This window comes from Pinus tabuliformis, chromosome Q, assembly GCF_031772625.1.
Source record: "Pinus tabuliformis cultivar Carrire ecotype Pingquan chromosome Q, CPIR1, whole genome shotgun sequence".
NCBI lineage: Eukaryota > Viridiplantae > Streptophyta > Pinopsida > Pinales > Pinaceae > Pinus > Pinus tabuliformis.
The window spans coordinates 15764401-15769611 of NC_142296.1; positions in this window are offsets into that span (position 1 = coordinate 15764401).

Consider the following 5211-nt stretch of genomic DNA (forward strand, 5'->3'; position numbering starts at 1 on the left):
CTATCGAAATAACCCTCCCAAAGGTTTTCTAGATTTTCACACCTTGTCCAACCTTGCCTAGAAGGAATCTTGATGCACTAGTTTAGCAATGGTTTTCCTTTTCTATTTGTTCTAAATGTACTAGTGTAATATTTATCAGCATTGAATGTGCTTTGTACATCTAACATATAAATGATGATACTTTGAAGAGAATTAATAATAACAATGAAATGTGATAATAGGATGCACCAAATTCTCATGTCATATGAGTCTTTTCATTAGGATAAGAAATATTGCATTGTTGTACTTGATTTGTGCTTCTCCTAGTTGCGTCAATGGCCTCCTTGATATAGTAGGTTTTTCCTACATCCTCAAGAATCAAATGAATACATTGGATGATCCACATAGAATCCAAAAGAAGGTGTGGTGCCTCACCATTAGGATCAAGCCAAAGGCCACATAATTCGCAATGTTATGTGTTATCACTTACAGAACATGTGACACACCTATCTCTTCAAAGAGCTTTGCTAACAATTCATACAATAACGACATATTTAATATATGTGGATGCATCAATTGATTTAGTAAACATTGTGTTATTGGCATACCACACCAAGAAATTAAGGAGGGCCTTTCCTTTCCCATTTTCCTAACCATTAGACACGACCATCCATTTAATGCCCTCCAATGGTTGTCCTTGGTCCTCAATCTAGTAGTGATATCAAATTTTTCCTTTTGAAGGATTGGCCCTCTCCACTCCTCATAGGATTTATAGCCTAGGTCAACAACAATGTGTTGATCAAGCAACAACTTTCCCATACCATTTTGTCTTTGTCACCTAACAAAGGAAAAATGAATTGGTGCTCCTCACATTTTTAGCCTTTGAATCTCATAAGTCTAGTCTTTCAAGTTGATTATTACAACTTTGAACATTTTTCATTTTGAACAAGTCCCACTAAAACTCTTTAAATATTCCATCAAGTCTTCAACTTGCTTTTTAATATTTTGATCTAATCCTCATTGAGCAAATTCATCTTATGACAACTTGGAAATTTTGTTAGATCATGCAATAACATAGTGCTATAAACTTTCGTTTTATGCAACATAATGCTACACAAATAATTTTTGTGATATACAACACAAAGTGGGACAATTTGACTATTTTTTTTGCAAATAACAATGGATTTTTTATGAAATGTTAGCATTTTGCAATTTAGAAAATTTTCGTCATTGTGACATATCACAACTTTCACCATGTTTTGCTAGTTTGATACATCCCAAGCTTGAAAAGTTTCTAAGTTCTGATATATCACAAACAAAAGACATTTATTGTGGCCTATTATAGCTTTATAAATTTGATGACAATGCAGTCTTGATTTTTTTTCTATCTAACACATTGCCACGATGAAAGGCTTCTACCATGTGATACGTTGTAAAGCTTCAAAAACTTACAGTGGTGTGACCCTTGAACTTTGTTGCATCAAACAAAAATTCCTAGAAGTGAAACAAAAACAAGTTTGATTTTTTTTATGAGTGTGTCATCAACATATTTATATTTACACTGCAACAAAAGAGTTCTCAAGCGTGACGAACTGCAAAGGCCTTTTTATAAAAAGGCAGCAAAAAGGGTCAACCTCTTTTATAAAAAGCATTTTCAAATCAATTTCATTTTCATTCCATTGCTTATGATTGCTCCTTGAACACATTGCTACTATCCAAGCTATTGAGTGTTCAAAGATTTATTGAGTCTATCAAAATTAAAGTATCTTATATCCAGTTAAACACACAATTGCCTATCATCCTTTGAGGTAAGCATTGTAGAGTTCAATTATTTTTCTTGTTTCATTTTCACCATTGCATATTATGATTTTTTATTTGTTTTATTTGTGACATGGACAGTTAAAAATGAAAATAATTAAAAAGATAAAATAAAAGAATATTTCCCTGAAAATATGACTCAATCCTACGCATGTTGCAATCAAAGCCTTTTATACTCAATCGATAGTGATGAAATCATTTTCCTAAGCCATCTAATCAAGTGAAGGCTTGTAGTTTTGAATACCAATTAAGAAATAAAAACCTCTATATCTCAACTCATTATGGAGTTGGCTCAAATCCTCAAAGCTCTAATATCGTAAAAAAAATGTTGCTTTCAAATTTATTATGCATGGGATACAAGAAATATCACTCTCCCTATCTCATCTCACTATGGAGTTGACTCGAACCCCCCAAGCTCAAATTTTGCAAAAAAAAATGATATTTCTTGTATCCCATGCATAATAAATTTGAAAGCAACATTTTTTTCACAAGATTTGAGCTTGGGGGGTTTGAGTAGACTCTAAAGTGAGTTGAGATAGAGAGAGTGATATTTCTTGTAGCCCATGCATATTAAATTTGAAAACAACGTTTTTTTACAAAATTTGAGCTCGAGGTGTTTGAGTCAACACCAAAGTGAGTTGAGAAAGAGATGTCCTTATTGCTTGATTGAAGTTCAAATCTACAAGCTTTCACTTGATAAGATGCCCTAGGAAAATGATTTCATTAGTATTGATTGAATATATATTTATATATTGAGTATCGATTTATCAATTGTAATCATGATTTTATATATTTGATATTAAAGAGAAAATAAATTTATTATTGTTATTCTTGATGCATGGGTTTCATGCTCAAAATAAATTTATTTGTAGGTCAAGCACCCATTAAATACTTCTAGGTTTGTCATAGAATTATGAAGTCAAAAGAGTCATTGTCATACATGTAAGACAATTTTGGGAATGTTATATCTTTTAAAGAAAAAAATTGCAAAATCAAAAGTGTCATAAAGACCCTCCATGAACTTGTCAAATAAGTCGACCTACAAGAAGGATCAAGTCGGCCTCCTAAGAAGCCTATATATAAGGGATCCTTGAATTCACATGCATTCAAGTAAGAAATCAATATCGGTGGTCCTCAAAGAAGCTAGAAAAGGACGAAGATAAAGGAAAAGAAGAAAGAGAAGCAAGATCAAAGTTTTGGACCTCTCTCTCTCTCATGTGAGGGTTTCTAAAGTGTTTGCTTGACCAAAATTGCAGAAGTTCCTGGGGTATTCGAAGTTACAGAAGAAAATGCTGGGGACGTCGAAGTTGTTGAAGAAGTTGTTGGGGAGGTCGAAATTGATGGGAAGTCAAAGTTAATGATAGGTCAAAATTGCTAGAATGTCAAAGTTGTTGGAAATTGTTGGGTCGAAGTTGTTGGAAGTTGTTGGCTTGAAGTTGTTAGAAGATTTTGGGTTGAAGTAATTGGACGTTGTTGAGTTGAAGTTGTTGGATCAAATTTGCTGGAAATCGGTGGGTCGAAGTTGCTGGAAGTTGTTGAGTCGAAGTTGTTGGAAAGGTTCATCAAGAAGGAGAAGTTTGAATTGGTCTTGGAGGGGTCTTTGACAAGGGTCTTAAGTCTTCGAATTCGTCATTTGAACATTTTATAAGAAGAGAATAATCATAGAGTTTAGACTTTTTTGATCCATAACATGTTTGTGAGAATGATTTCGGCAAAATCACATAGAAAATAATTTGTCGACGCGTTTTGAACCAACCAGTGTGGTTCATCGTCCTAACGATGAACCACACTGGTTGGTTCGAAACACGTCGACAAATTATTTTCTATGTGATTTTGCCGAAATTATTCTCACAAAAAAGAGAATAATTCTTGTCGGGTTTCCTCTCAAGAGGAGATATTTTGGCCCTGACTTTCAACCTACATTTTGTGTCCCCTTGTTTATTTGATCTTCATAGTTTGGTAGTTGTTTGACCATAAGAACATAATAATAATAAAGTGAATGAAGAATCTCACCAAGTTAAGTAAAAATACATCATAAAAAATTATTAAAGTAATAGAAATCACCTAATCTAGTTGCCCATAGATTTCTCAACAATTGTCTCAGTTCTTGATTACTTAATGACGAAATAAAGGGGGTCACAACCTTTGTAAAAGTGTGTGCGTTGATTATTGTTTTTCTTTAATATTTTGACTCTAGGTTCTACTATCCCAAGAGTCTTTGTTTCTCTAGGTAAATTTCCCTTAAATTCTTATGGATAAATGCCACAATTTGAAAGTGCTTGCAGCAAAAATTTCAAAGCACCCACAATTCTAATATTAGGACAATGGAGCTGAGAGGGTAAGGGTTGAGGTTGTTGATTTGCGAAAAACTTACTATGGGATGAGGTTGATGACTTGTAAAAAGATTATTGTTCCTTCCTCTCTTTTACCAAATTCTTGAAAGAGGTTCTTGAAAGAGTTAGATCTGTATTACAAGCATACTTTTTTTTAGTGCTGATATGATATGTTTTAATTGTTCCTCTTGCCAAATTGCAAATGATGAGCTCGTGCCCTTTATACCAGATTCTTGAAGGAGGTGTTATTTAAGAGTTGGATCTTTACTCCTTTGTATATGATGCTTTGGTGTAAATTTTTCCTCTTGCCAAATTGAAAATGATGATCTTGTGCCATCTTCATCGGATTCTTGAAAGAGGTGTTGTCCAAGAGTTATATATTTAATCCTTTATAGATGATTCTCTGGTGGAATTTTGTTGGTGTCGATATGATTGGTTTTAATTATTTTTGTCGAATCACAATTGATATTTAAGTTGTAATGTAAGTAGGCTAGATTTGAGATTTCTTTATTTGCAATATGGACATCAGGATGGGAAGTAATGCCTCATTAAACATGGATTTTTTTGACTTGAGATTTTATGTGCACTATTATTGATTTAGCTTATTTGGTTTCTCATCGGAATTCCCACCTATGGGGCAATTGATAAGATACTCCACAAAACGGGTGAAGTTGATGGTCGCCTAATGTTTATTGTTTCTACACTTAGGATTATTGTTAATACTTCCATGGCATTTTTACTTGGTCATAGTGATCATGGGCTTGATCATAGTCATAGAGATAGCGTCAACCACGGTGAAGGGAACGACAGGGTGAGGGAAAAGGTCATCGACAAGAGGCTAAGCAAAGAGAAAGGGCCAAAAAAGTATCATTCCACTAATGTAGGGGAGACCCTTGGTTTTGGAATTAAAGACATTGAAAGAAGGTATGTGTAGAATACTAGATTCAAGTTAGATGATGACTTCGAGGCACGCTTAAAGGTGCAGAAGACAATTATTCACATTTAAAATATAAATGTGCATGTGGCATACCTTCTGTGCTCGAAGAATTGGTTCAGAGTATTGGGTTCATGATTGGAGTTG